Source organism: Crocuta crocuta, unplaced genomic scaffold, assembly GCF_008692635.1.
Source record: "Crocuta crocuta isolate KB4526 unplaced genomic scaffold, BGI_CrCroc_1.0 scaffold226, whole genome shotgun sequence".
NCBI lineage: Eukaryota > Metazoa > Chordata > Mammalia > Carnivora > Hyaenidae > Crocuta > Crocuta crocuta.
In genome coordinates, this window is record NW_027530997.1 from 165139 (window position 1) to 180654 (window position 15516).

Genomic DNA, 15516 nt, shown 5'->3' on the forward strand with positions numbered 1-15516 from the left:
CTAGCACGTGTATAAAGACAGTATAAAATATTAAAGGATCAAACAAAAATTCAATAAACATTTTTGTATGTTTGTCTGAGGCAGAGCTGGTAAGAAATTAAGGGAATTTTTCAGAGACCAGGGAAAAAAGAAAGCAACAATCTGTATTGCTAGGCAAAGCCCTGAATGTTTATGTGATCCCTAGTGGCTACCAGCCTAAGTTTTAATGAGTTCACTTTACCAGGGCTGATGAATAAAGGCTGGGTCCTAACAAAGGTGGGAACTAGAATGAGCTAGAGCTTCAAAGATGACTCCATGGCTGAACTAGAAAAATGGTGATATTTGCCAGTTTTATCTGGGCTCTGGGAAAAGCGGAACAAAGAAGAAAAAGGCTTAATTACAAGGCTACTTTAACATGTGTCTAGAACTCAAAGTCATATTAACTGTACGTTCTTCAAAGCCCCCAAGTCAGAAATGAAGTTGGTAGCATTCCTCAATAGCTAGAGGAAACAAATCCAAATCCTCTTCAAGAAAACAGTCATTAGAAATTCAACTCCATATATACATTTTCAAGGATTATGACTTCAGATATATGAATAGTAGAACTAATACACTAGAGAAAAAGTAAATGGCAGGTATAGATTAAGCACTTCAAGAGACAATTCATGATGCATAGTAGAAAATTAAAACACATTCAGAAAAAGAAGACAGGGGCGCCTGGGTGGCTTAGTTGGTTAAGCGTCCGACTTTCGCTTAGGTCGTGATCTCGCGGTTCGTGGGTTCAAGCCCTGCGTTGGGCTCTGTGCTGACTGCCAGCTAGAGCCTGGAGCCTGTTTCAGTCTGTGACTCCCTCTCTCTCTGACCCTCCCTTGCTCACGCTGTCTCTCTCTCTCTCCTAGAAATAAATAAAACATTAAAAAAAAAAAAAGAAAAAGAAGACAAAGAGAATGAAACTACAAATATAGAAGAAATATTAAAGAGATGTTCAGGACACAGAGGTAAAGCTCCAACAAATATTTAACTGGAGTTCGAGGAGGAGATAACAGAGATGAAGGGACAAATAATATTATTTAAAGAGATAATGGCTGAAAATTTCTTGAAATCTATACAAAGAATTTCTTCTTTGCCTCTAGTGATGAGAAAGACAGATTCAGAAAACAGAACTACAAAAAGAATAAATAAAAAGAAATCACCTGGGCACATTATAGTGAAATTTTTGAATACCCAAAGTAAGGAAACTATATTAGGAGCACCTAAAGAAAAAGACAGTGTATCTATTAAAGAACTATATTTAAACTGACAGGTTATTTTCCCACAGCAACAAAGGAAGTCAGAAGACAAGTGGAATGGTACATTTAATGTGCTGAGAGAAGATAAATGTCAAACTGTACTATTATATCCAGCAAAATAATCTTTCAAACATGAGGTTAAAATAAAGTTATTTTCTGACTGAAAAAAAAATGAGCACTTTCTTTTATAGCAAATCTTTTTTCTAAAGATTTTAGAGATTGTACTTCAGAGAAGTACTTTTAGAGAAGTACAATTCTAGAGATTGTACTTCAGAATGAGGGTAAATAAATACAGGAGAAAGTCTGAGTATAAGAAGAAATAGTAAGCAAAGAACATGGTGAACATGTGGATAAATCTAAGCAAGCATTTACTGAATAAACCAATGATAATGTTTACTTTGAGGGTTAAATAAGTCAAGCTAGATATACCCACCCAACATTAGCATGTATAATAAAAGAGTGGTAAAAGGGTGTTAAAACATTCTGAGGTCCTTTTATTTTCCTAAATATGGCTAATGATATTGATTATCTTTAGATATCAAGTTAAATATGAATATTAATATTTCTAAAGTAAGTGTATTCATTTTCTATTGCTACAGAGCAAATCCCCACAAATTAAGCAGCTTAAAGTAATATATATTTCTATTTCACAATTTCTATGGGTCAGGAATCCAGGCATAGCTGAATCTGCTCAGGGTCTCACAGGGCTACCATCTAAGTGTTGACCAGGCTGGGATTCTCATCTGGAGCTCAGTGTCAACTTCCAATCTCATTCAGGCTATAAGCAGAATTCAGTTTCTTGTGAGTGTAGGCCTGAGGGCTCAGCTACTAGAGGCTACCCCTTGATAGGCAATTAACAACATAACTGCTTTCTTCCAGGTCAGAAGGACAAATTTGATACTTCAGATTTCCCTTTTAAGGTCTCCTGATTAGGCCAGGCCCACCCAGGATAATCTCCCTTTTGATCAATTCAAAGTCAACTAATATGGGAACTTAATATCTTAAAAGTTTCTTTACCTTTGCCATAAAATTTAATGAGGAGAGGAACACCCATCACATTCACAGTTGCATCTGCACTCATAGAAACGGAATTACAAACCACATGTGAGAGTCTGGGAGGTTACCTGAATTTGGCTTACCTTTGTAACCATTAAAAAATTGAATTAGGGGTGCCTGGGTGGCTCAGTCGGTTAAGTGTCCGACTTCGGCTCAGGTTATGATCTCACGGTTCATGGGTTTGAGCCTCGCGTCGGGTTCTGTGCTGACAGCTAGCTCAGAGCCTGGAGTCTGCTTCAGATTCTGTGTCTCCCTCTCTCTCTGACCCTCCCCTGCTCATGCTGTCTTTCTCAGAAATAAATAAAACATTAAGAAATTTAAAAAAATGAATAAGATCTATAATTTCCAAATCAGTAGAGGTGAAAAAAGGATAAAGGAAGAAAAAATTAGTCAATTGAAACAAAGATAAGGGTGAAAACATTGAAAAGTAGGGTAAAGAAAATATAAAATAAAATGTTAAATAAATCATAGTCAATGTCAAGAAACTATATTCTACAGATGTAGACAAAGATTTGTCAAATAGAATTTGAAAAAAAGTTTTACTCCATATTATTAACAAGAAATATATCTCATCATAAGAGCATAGAAAGGTTGAAAGGTAAGAGAAGCAAACATGAACCAAATTGAGGTGACTATATTAGAAATAAGGAAACTCAAGGTCAAGAAAAAAAATACTACCAGAGATCAAATGAGTCATTGCTATCAAAAAACCCCTCAACCTACCAGCAAGATATGACAATTCTAAACTTGTCAGCACTTAATAAAATTGCTTCAACATACAAGATGCAAATATTGTCAAAGGTACAAGAAGAAATGATCTTATCACTACTAGTTGGCAAGATTTTAACATTCCTCCCTCTTTGGTTAATAAATCAAGCAGACAAGATCTGAATAAATGATGAAACCTGGCCTAAGAGATACAGAATATTGTACTTAAATATTAAAAAATACATTTTTCTCAAACATATGTGGAATGTTTATAAAAAGTGACCACATAGTAGAACATAGAGTGTCTTAATAAATGTCCAAGAATCAGTATTTTTGACCACAGTGAAATTAAGTTAGAAATAATTTTTTTAATGTTTTATTTATTTTTGAGAGAGAGAAAGACAGTGTGAGCAGGGGAGGGTCAGAGAGAGAGAGGGAGACACAGAATCTGAAGACAGGCTCCAGGCTGAGCTGGCTGTCAGCACAGAGCCCAACGTGGGGCATGAACCTGTGAGCTGTGAGATCATGACCTGATCGGAAATCGGATGCACAACTGACTGAGCCACCCAGGCCCCCCTAGAAATAAATTTTTAAAAGAATTTAAAATCCCTATATATGTGCAAAGTCAGAAAAATACTTCTAAATAACCAATGGATCAAAAAAATGTGTAATGTAAATTAGAAAATACTTAAAATTACTAACACAAGTAATGAGTGAAAAGTGTGTGGCATGTAGATAAAATGATAATTTAGGGGAAATTTATAGACTTCAAAGTTTGTATGGAAAAGAAAAAATTGATAGTAAGTGAGACCTAGAATAAAAGAGAATTCACCATAAGCTATAATAAACAAACAACAAAAGCAACAGGAGACAAAGCAGGGAAAGTATAATGTGGGAAATAACAAAGATAAAAGCAGAAATTAATGAAGTAGAAAATAAATAATATACTAGTTACATATGTTACTTTTATATATTAGTAATACATTACTTAGATCTTTTTACTTAGTAAATCTTGCTTAAGCAATATTACTTAGAAGTACATAATAGGTATTTCTTATTATATATTACTTATATAGTATTTTTTCTATAGAAATTAAAGACTAAAAACAAAAACAAGGAATGAGTAACATTAGTTCAGGTTAATGAACTATACTATTTCAGAATTTGTTTTTTCCCCTTAACATCTCTTAGCAAGATTTTGCTGAATATATGGACCCCTATCTCATTATTTTTTGATGCTATACAGTATTATATGGTTTGGGGACATTCTTTACCCTGTCTCCTTGTATCAACCAGCAAGCTAGGCTGTGCAACAGTAACCAGTAACAAGGAAACTTAGAGTCTTGGGAGCTCAAGAACAGTTTCATTTCATGCTCATGACACCTGTCCACTCTGAGTTGACTGAAAGCCTCTTCATCATGTGTAGTTGAAACAGAGAAAGTATGACAATTCTGTCCCAGGCCCTTTTGGTCCAAACCCTTGAGGAAGCAGACTCCGTAAAAGGATTTTTTTTTTCAATTTTAGAGAGAATTAAAAAAAAAACAAAACAAACAAAAAAACAAACAAAAAACTTTATCCAGAAAGTTAGATTTCAAGATTTAGGGATGCTAGCTTGAGAAAGAATATGGCAAATGTGAGTCAGGGTACTTGTTTTAGGAAGGGACTGAAGTGCAAGAAACCCAATTGCCAGACCTGAATTTAACAGCTGGGACTAAGACTTATTTAAAGATGCAAAATAAGTAAATAAATAAATAAAAATTAAATTAAAAAGGCAATTGTCTAGCTGTTAAAATTAGGATACCATGTTATTACTAGGTTAGTGGTTAGGATAACTGTGCTGGTCTTAGGAGGATTGGAGCTGCTTAAGTACTTGATGTCTTAGGTCAGGATTGAGACTACAATTAGATTCTAAAAGAAGTTCAAATGGCCTCATCCATGGGGATGAGGGATTGCAGGCTTGGGAACCATATTGTGTCTGATAGCAGCAACTGAGAATGGCAAATAGGATGCTATGCCACTCCTACACTCATAATACACTGTATTTGAGTTCTACAGAGAAATGAACACATACAGATACGGATGTATAGAAAAATATTTATTAGGAGGTATAGCTCGTGCGATGGAGGCTATGTCCCATGATCTGTAGTCTGCAGGCTGGAGGCCAGGGAAGGGGGGATATAATTCCAGTCCAAACCCTAAGGGCTGAGAACTATGGGAGTCAAAGGTATAAGTCTCACTCTGAGTCAGAAGGTCTAAGAACCAGGAGTATTGATGTCTGAGGGTTGGAGAAAATGGATGTCCCTGATCAAACAGAGAGTAAACTCACTTTTCTCTTGCATTTTCCTTCTTTCAGGTCCTCAAAGGATTGGATGACGCTCAGTTGCATTGTTGAGGATGACCTTCTTTTCAGTTAACAGATTCAAATGCCAATCTCTTCCAGAAATACTTCCACAAACACAACTAAGAGTTATGTTTTGTTAGCTTTCTGGGTAACCACTAGCCTAGTCAAGTTCACACATAAGATTAACCATCCCACAGACATCTGTAATGGAGAACAGTACTCTTTCCCACAGAGCCAAAATACAATTTTATACTCCCTTTCAAAAAGTTGCTAATAATAAATCTCATTTGGGTAACAAATATAAACCTGTCTGTTATCCTATGACCAATAATAAAATAACAGTAGCTACCATTTACTGAGTGTGTACCGTGTGTTATATACTAGACTGCCTTATATCTCATTTATTACTTACAATAACCTTGAGAGGTAGATAATATTATTTCCCAATTTACAGATGAAGAAATTAAGGTGAGAAGTAACTTGCTCAGGTTTATACGGAAAAAAAGAAATAAAAAAGATATAGTTGTGACTGGAAGTCTGGTATGTCTGATTTCAGAGTATGTGCTAAACTAATTAAATCTGCACAGTTTAATACTTCAAGTCTGTACCCAACCAAGTACTCTGATTTGCTTCTAGAGTATTTAATCTGTACCTTGGCGTTTCTCATTCTGCTGTTAATTTTAGCTATGTCCTTAAACCAGTTGTCTGCCCTAGGTTGCATTATTTGAGGAAAGAAGGCTATCAATGAAGGGCAAGAGCAAAATCTAATGAAAATAATTTCATCTCATCTGACCCTTGGTGGCATTCCTAGAAAGTCAACCCTACAGCAATAGGACTGGGCCTAGGGAAACTTGAGGTGCTGCCCTAACTCTTGGTGGCCTTTTTATATCACTTGTCATTTTGTATTAACATTTCCCTTTCTTATCCTAACATTCTTTTCACCTGTTTACTCAAAATTTCCCTTTGGAATTTTTTATCAAAAACTATCATCTGGACCCTAAAAAAAACTACTAGAACTGATAAATGAATTCAGTAAAGTCGCAGGATACAAAATCAATGTACAAAAATTTGTTACATTTGTTACATTTCTATATACTAATAATGAAACAGCAGAAAGTCAAATCAAGAAAACAATCCCGTGTATAATTTCACCAAAAACAATAATATGCCTAGGAATAAACTTAACTAAAGAAGTGAAAGACCTGCACTCTGAAAACTATAAAACATTGACAAAAGAAATTCAAGATAATGCAGGAAATGAAAAGACATTCCATGCTTATTAATGGAAAGAACAAATATTGTTAAATTTTCTATACTACCTGAAGCAATCTACAGATTAGTGTAATCCCTATCAAAATACCAACAGCATTTTGGTAGAACTGTTGTAGTTTCACAGAACTATAACAAACAATTCTAAAATTTGTATGGAATCACAAAAGACCCTTAAAGATCAAAGCAATCTTGAAAAAGAAAAACAAAACTGAAGCATCATAATTCTGCATTTCAAGTTATATTACAAAGCTGTGGTAAACAAAACAGTATGATGGTACTGGCACTAAAATGAACACATAGATCAATAGAATAGAAAACCCAGAAATGAACCCACAATTATATGGTAAATTAATCTTTGACAAAAGAAGAATAGATATACATTTGGAAAAAGACAGTCTCTTCAACACAGTTGGGAAAACTGGACAGTAACATGCAAAAGAATGAAATTGGACCAATTTCTTACACCATACACAAAAATAAATTCAAAATGGATGAAAGATATAAATGTGAGGCCTGAAACCATAAAAATCTTGGAAGAGAACAGAGGTAGTAATTTCTCTGACCTCAGCCATAGTAATTTTTTTCTAGGTATGTCACCTGAGGCAAGGGAAAAAAAATCAAAAATAAACATTTGGGACTACATCAAAATAAAAAGCTTCTGCAAGGGTGCTTGGATGGCTCAGCTGGTTGAGTATCTGCCTCTTGATTTCAGCTCAGGTCATGATCCCAGGGTCATGAGATTGAATCCTGCATTGGGTTCTGTGCTGAGCATGGAGCCTGCTTAAGATTTTCTCTCTCTCACTCTCTCCCTCTGCCCCTCTACCCTGCTCACACTCTCTCTTTAAAAAAAAAAAAATATATATATATATATATATATAAAGAAAGAAACAAGCAAACAAACAAAAAACAGAGCACCTGGGTGGCTCAGTTGGTTTAGCAGCCAACTTTGGCTCAGGTCATGATCTCATGGCTCATGAATTCAAAACTCACATCAGGTTCTGTGCTGACAGCTCAGAACCTAAAGCCTGCTTTAGATTCTGTATCTCCCTCTCTCTCTGCCCCTCCCCCACTCACTGTCTCAGTCTCTCTCTCTCTCTCTCTCTCTCTCTCTCTCAAAAATAAACATGAAAAATAAGTAAATAAATTTAAAAACGTTCTACACAGTAAAGGAAATAATCAACAAAACTAAAAGGTAAACATACCCAACAAGGGTCAGTATCCAAAATACATAAAGAACTTATAAAATTAAACACCCCCAAAACAAATAATCCAGTTAAGAATGGGCAGAAGACATGAACAGACATTTCTCCAAAGAAGACATACAGATGGTCGACAGATGAAAAGATGCTCAACATCACTCATCATCAGGTAAATGCAAATTCAAATTACAATGAGATAGCACCTCATACTTGTCAGAATGGCTAAAAACAACAACACATTTGGAGAGGATGCGGAGAAAAAGGAACACTTTGTGCACTATTGGTAGGAATGCAAAAAGGTGCAGCCACTCTGGAAAGCAGTATGGAGGTTCCTCAAAAAATTAAAAATAGATCTATCCTGTGATCCAGCAATCATACTACTGGGTATTTATCCAAAGAATGCAAAAACACTAATTCAAAGGGATACATTAACCCCTATATTTATAGCAGCATTATTTATAATAGCCAAGACAAGGAAGCAGCCCAAGTGTTTCTTGATTGATGAGTGGATAAAAAAGATTAAATTTTATAATGGAATATTATACATAGATGGAGGCTTGAGAGTATAATTGTAAGGGAAGTAAGTCAATCAGAAAGACAAATACCATATGATTTCACTCCCATGTGGAATTTAAGAAACATAACAAATGAGCAAAGGGGGGAAAAGAGAGAGATATTGAGAAACAGACTCTGATTATAGAGAGCAAACTGATGGTTACCAGAATAAGGTGTGTGTGTGGGTTAAATAGATGATAGGGATTAAGGAGTGCATTGTTGTGATGAGCACCAGCTGATGTATGGGATTGTTGAATCATTATATTGTACACCTGAAACTAATATAACACTGTATGTTAACTGGAATTAAAATAAAAACTTAAAATTAAAAAAGTTTAAATAATTTCTTCATAAGAGGAATTAAAATGTGGAGGAGCAGGGGGATCCTAAGCTTGCTTTGTCCCTTGAACACAGCTACACAAATATCAAATCATTTTGAGCACCCAAGAAATCAATCTGAGGATGGAGAGAACAAAGCTGCAAGTCTACAAGTAGAAATACGACCATCTCAGGGAAGGTAGGAGCTGCACAGAGTTGATCTGGGGTAGATAAGAACTGCAGTTGCTGTGGAGGAGAGGGAGCCCTACTTATAGAGACTACGTCAACTTATTATAAGTAACAGAGTACAAAATCTGAAGTTTTAGGAGTCTGCCATCACTGGAGTTGTGCCTGGCCAGCTTAGCAGTGCTCCTGTAGGGAAGGAGGATGGAGACCTGGGAGTGGGCATCATGGTCTGTGGGTCCCCTGAGCTGCACCAGGAGAAATAGTTACCCTGCTTGGAATGCATTGGGAGCGGTGGCAAGGCCTCTCCAGGGACAGAACTGGTGGCACCAATGTGCTCCACTGTTCCCAGGTGTAGGAGTGGAGATGCTGGCTAAGGAAAGTAAGCCTTGGTGCCAGCTTTCTGCTGCGTTTTGCCATAAATTCTGAATTGCTACACAGCCAGGTGACTGCTTTCCTTTGGTGAGCCAGCAAAGGGCAAAAGTACAGTGAGACCCTCCCCTAGAGAATCAGTGTGCGTTCACATTGCAGGAGTCCTTAAAATTTGGAGTTTAGAAACCCAGGCATGTGACTGAGATAAAACACAGGAGTACTGTGCTGCCTGGCAGGGTGACTGCTTGGGCACAGAGAAGATGAAGCCAGGAACATAAGAAGGGCAATTTTCTGCTCTTCTGTGAGGGCTTGCTGAAGAGTGGCAGGCATGGGCTCTCCACTCTGGGGACGAGAGACCAGGGCAATGCCATTTTGCTCCATACTATCAGCACTGATCTACAGTGAGTTAAACAGCACCAACAAGTGGAAACTGGAGGTGCTTACACAAAGCCCCACCCCACTGCACTCTACAGGCGTATCTCTACTAGGAAAAGTCCATCTAAGAATCAGCACAACAGGCCCCTCTCACAGAAAACTAGTACAAACCCCTTGCACTCACCAAGTCTACTGATCATTGAGTGCTACAAACCTTCAGCTCTAGGGGAAACAGGGTATAGCTTCCTTTTTATTTTTAATTTTTTAAGTTTTAATTTAATTTGATTTAATTTATTTTTATTCATATATATATATTTTTATTTTCTGGATCAGGCTTCTTTTAACAGTCAGACCAAGACATACCTAGGATCTAACCTTTTTTTTTTTTTTACAACAAGGAGGAATTCACCCCAAAAGAAAAAACAGAAAGAAGTAATGGCCAGAGATTTAATCAATAAGATTAAGTAAGTAAGGTATCTGAACTAGAATTTAGAACAACAATTATAAGGATACTAGCTGAGCTTGAGAAAAGCACAAAAAATACTAGATAATCCCTTACTGTTGAGATAAAGAACTAAAATTTAATGCTGAAATTAAAAATGCTATAACCAAGATGCAAACTCAAATGGTTGTCATGACTATGAGGATGGACAGAGTAGAGGAATGAATCAGTGCTACATAAGATAAAATTATGGAAAATAATGAAGCTGAAAAGAAGAGAGAGGAAAGGTATTTAATCACAAATGTAGACTAAGGGAACTCAGCACTCCTTAAAGCATAATGACATTTGTATCATGGGAGTCCCAAAAGATGAAGAGAGATTAAAAGGGGCAAAAGGCTATTTAAGCAAATTATTACCTTAAAACTTCTCAAATCTGGGGAAGGAAACAGACATCAAAATCAAAGAAGCACAGAGTACTCCCACTAAATTCAACAAAAGCCAGCCATCAGCAAGACATCATAGTCAAATTTACAAAATACACAGACAAGAAAAGAATCCTGGGGCGCCTGGGTGGCTTAGTCGGTTAAGCGTCCGACTTTCGCTTAGGTCATGATCTCGCGGTTCGTGGGTTCGAGCCCCGCGTCGGGCTCTGTGCTGACTGCCAGCTCAGAGCCTGGAGCCTGTTTCGGTCTGTGACTCCCTCTCTCTCTGACCCTCCCCTGCTCACGCTCTCTCTCTCTCTCTCTCTCTCTCTCCTAGAAATAAATAAAACATTAAAAAAAAATTAAAATAAAAAAAAAAGAAAAGAAAAGAATCCTGAAAGCAGCAAGGGGAAAAAAGGCCTTAACCTAAAAGGGAAGACAGAGCAGGTTTCTAGCAGATCTGTTCATAGAGACTTGGCAGGCCAGAAGAGAGTAGGCATGATATATTCAATGTGCTGATTGGGAAGAATGGGAAAAATCTGCAGCCAAGAATACTTTATCTAGCAAGGCTGTCATTCAGAATAGAAGGATATATAAATAGTTTTCCAGACAAACAAAACCTAAAGGGCCACTAAAAAATCCTTGCAAGAAATATTAAAGAAGAGTCTTTGAGTGGGAAAGAAAGACCAGAAGCAACAAATACTAGAAAGAAACAGAGAACATTACCAGAAATACCAACTTTAATGATAACACAAAGCCATTAAGTTCACATCTATCAATATTACTCTCAATGTAAATGGACTAAATGCTCCATTCAAAAGGCATAGGGTATCAAAATGGATAAAAAAAATAAGACCCATCTAAAGCTGCCTACAAGAGACTCATTTTAGACCTAAAGACACCTGCAGATTGAAAGTGAAGGATGGACAACCATCTATCATGCTAATGGCCATCAGAAGAAAACTGGAGTAGCCATATTTACATCAGACAAACTAGATTTTAAACCAAAGACTGTAGCAAAAGATGAAGAAGGGCATTACATCATAATTAAGGGATCTATTCATCAAGAAGATCTAACTATTATAAATATTTACTCCCACAAATTGGAGGCACCCAAATATATAAGTCAATTAATAACAAAGAAGCAAACTCATTGATAATAATGTAGAAATAGTAGGGACTTCAACACCCCATTTGCAGCAATGTACAGAGCATCTAAGCAGAAAAATCAACAAGGAAACAATGGCTTTGAGTGACACACTGGTCAAAATGGATTTAACAGGTATACTCAGAACATTTCATCTTAAAGCAACAGAAGACACATTCTTTCTGAGTGCACATGGAACATTCTCTAGAATAGATTACATACTTGGTCACAAATCAGCCCTCAACATGTACAAAAAGACTGAGATCATACCATGCATCTTTTCTAACCACAAGACTATGAAACTTGAAGTCAACCACAAGAAAAAAAATTGGAAACACCACAAATACATGGAGGTTAAAGAACATTCTACTAAAGGATGAACTGGTTAACCAGAAAATACGAAAAGAAATAAAAATGTACTTGGAAGCAAATGAAAATGAAAACACAACAGTCCAAAACCTTAGGAATGCAGCAAAAAGCAGTCCTAAGAGGGAAGTATATTCTAATACAGGTCTACCTCAAGAAGCAAGAAAGAGAAATCAGTCCTATTTACAATTGCATGAAAACCGTACGATACCTAGGAACAAACCTAATGAAAGAGGTAAAAGATCTGTACTCTACAAACTATAGAACACTAATTAAAGTAATTGAAGAGGACACAAAGAAATGGAAAAACATTCCATGCTCATGGATTAGAAGAATAAACACTGTTAAAATGTCTATACTATCCAAAGCACTCTACACATATAATGCAATCTCTATCAAAATACCACCCATATTTTCCACAGAGCTAGAACAAACAATTCTGAAATTTGTATGGAACTACAAAAGACCCCAAATGGCCATAGAAATCTTGAAAAAGAAAAGCAAAGATGGAGGCATCACGGTTCCAGACTTCAAGCTATATTACAAAGCTGTAGTCACCAAGACAGTATGGTACTGGTACACAAACAGACACATAGATCAATGGAAGAGAATAGAAAACCCATAAATAGACCCAGAACTATATGGTCAACTAATCTTTGGGAAAGCAGAAAAGAATATCCAATGGAAAAGAGACAGCCTCTTCAACAAATGGTGTTAGGAAAACAGGACAGCAACATGCAGAAAAATGAAACTGGACCACTTTCTTACACCATACAGAAAAATAAATTCAAAATAGATGAAAGACCTAAATGTGATATAGGAAACATCAAAATACTGGAGAAGAACACCAGCAGTAACCTCTTTGACCTTGGCTGTAACAACTTCTTACTACATATGTCTCCGGAGGAAAGATAAATAAAAGCAAAAATAAACTATTTGGACTTCATCAAAATGAAAAGCTTCTGCACAAAGAATGAAACAATCAACAAAATGAAAAGGCAACTTACAGAATGGATGAAGATATTTGCAAATGACATATCTGATATAGGGTTAGTATCCAAAATACAGAAAGGCCTTATAAAACTGAACACCCAAAAAACAAATCATCCAGTTAAAATATGGGTAGAGGCACCTAGGTGGCTCAGTCAGTTAAGGGTCTGTTAAGCATCCAACTTCAGCTCAGGTCATGATCTCACAGTTCATGAGTTCAAGCCCCACATCAGGCTCTGTGCTGACAGCTCAGAGCCTGGGGCCTGCTTGGTATCTGTGTCTCCTTCTCTCTCTGCCCCTCCCCCACTTGTACTCTGTCTTCTCTCTCAAAAAAAATGAATAAACATTAAAGAAAAAGGGTAGAGACATGAATAGACATTTTTCCAAAGAAGACATACACATGTCAACAGGCACATGAAAAGATGTTCAACATCACTCATCAGGAAATACAAATCAAATCCACAATGAGATAGCACCTCATACCTGTCAGAATGGCTAAAATTAACAACACAAGAAACAACTGGTGTTGGTGAGGATATGGAGAAAGGGGAATACTCTTACACTGTTGGTGCAAATGCAAACTGGTGGAGCCAATCCGGAGAACAGTATGGAGATTCCTCAAGAAACTAAAAACAGAACTAACCTACAATCCAGCAGTTGCACTATTAAAGGATTAAAAAATACAGATAGAAGGGGTACATGCACCCTGATGTTTACTGGAACATTGTCAACAATAGCCAGTCTATAAAAAGAGCTCAAATGTCCTTAGACTGATGAATGGATAAAGAAAACGTAGTATATATATACAATGGAATATTAATCAGCCACTAAAAAGAATATAATCTTGCCATTTGCTATGACATGGATTGAACTAGAGTGCATAATATTAAGTGAAATAAGTCAGAGAAAGACAAATACCATAAGATTTCACTCATATATGGAATTTAAGAAACAAAACAGAAGAACATACAGGGGGGTGTGAAGAGACAGGGAAACAAACCATAAGAGACTCCTAAAGATAGAGAACAAACTGAGGTTTGATGGAGGGAGGTGAGTAGGGGGATGAGCTATATGGATGATAGGTATTAAGGAGGGCACTTGTGATGAGCATTAAATGGTGTGTGTAAGTGATGAATCCTTGAACTCTACTTCTGAAACCAATATTGCACTGTATGTTAACTAACTGGAATTTAAATAAAAATTTGAAAAGACAAAAGATAATTTCTTTACAAATGTTCTTTCTACATCTACAATAGTCTACTTAATTTTTCTAAAAAGTAAAATTTTGGGGCGCCTGGGTGGCTCAGTCAGTTAAGTGGATAACCTCAACTCAGGTCATGATCTCACACTTCTTGAGTTCAAGCCCACATCAGGCTCTGTGCTGACATCTCAGAGCCTGGAGCCTGCTTCAGATTCTGTGTCTCCCTCTCTCTGCCCCTCTCCTGCTTTTGCTCTCTCTCTTTCTCAAAAATAAATAAATAAATAAATAAATAAATATATTTAACAAAAAATAAAATTTTAGTTTTAATAAAAATTAAAACCTATGTATCATATGCCTTTCTATAGCTCTTTTAAAAATCAACTTGAGGAGGAGAGGCCAAGATGGTGGAGCAGCATGGAAGTTTTTTTGAGTTTCTTATCCCTGAAATGCAGCCAGATCAACACTAAACCATCCTGCACACCTAGAAAACTGACTTGAGGATTAATACAACAATCTGCACAACCTAAACCACAGAACTCAGCAAGTACGCACTGCAGAGAAGTGAACTGGGGGAGAGAGAGAAGCCATGGAGGGCAGGGAACTGTTTTTGCTTGTGGAGAGAGGACAGAGATGGGGGGGAGAGTACAGGAAAAGCATCTCCCTCCCAAAAGCAGCTGGAGAGAAAGTAGAAAAGTAGAAGCAGCTGCAGGGACTGAACAAAAAGAGAGAAAAGAGAGGGCTTATTTATTTTTAAAAATTTTTTAATGTTTTATTTATTTCTGAGAGAAAGAGAGAGAGAGAGAGAGACAGCATGAGCAGGGGAGGGCCAGAAATTGAGGGAGGCACAGAATTTGAAACAGGCTCCAGGCTCTGAATTAGCTGTCAGCACAGAGCCCTATGCGGGGCTCGAACCCACAAATAGTGAGATCATGACCCAAGCCAAAGCGGGACGCTTAACCAACTGAGCCACTCAGGCACGCTGAGAGGGTTTAAATTCCATTAAGACTCTATAAACAAGGGGAGTGCAGAGTCTGAAACTCCGTAGCTTCATACCCAGTGGTGCTCTGGTGGGAAGGGTGAATCCTCAGGAGCAGAGAGCAAGGTCTTCGGGGTCCTCGGGGTTCCTTGGCCACACAGGGAGAGGTGGTTCCCCTGCTGGGAGGACATTTGGGTAGAGGCTGTGTGGCTACTCCACAGGCAAAGGTCCCAGCAGACCCTGGAGAACAACCACATTCACTGGTGCTGGAACAAGGACATTAAGTGGGAAGCCTGGTGCCAGATGTGTGTTGTGATTTACCATA

The 15516-nt window shown here is 37.2% G+C and overlaps 1 long non-coding RNA gene across 1 annotated transcript in view; it reads left to right on the forward strand.

Annotated features, from left to right (window-relative positions):
* LOC144236867 (uncharacterized) overlaps positions 1–5724 on the forward strand; it is a 20783-nt gene extending 15059 nt beyond the window's left edge. Inside the window, exons 2-3 of the long non-coding RNA XR_013336670.1 lie at positions 879–977; positions 5386–5724. This is a non-coding gene — a long non-coding RNA (uncharacterized LOC144236867). The remainder of the gene's footprint in view (positions 1–878; positions 978–5385) is intronic.
* Positions 5725–15516: the final 9792 nt, after the last annotated feature.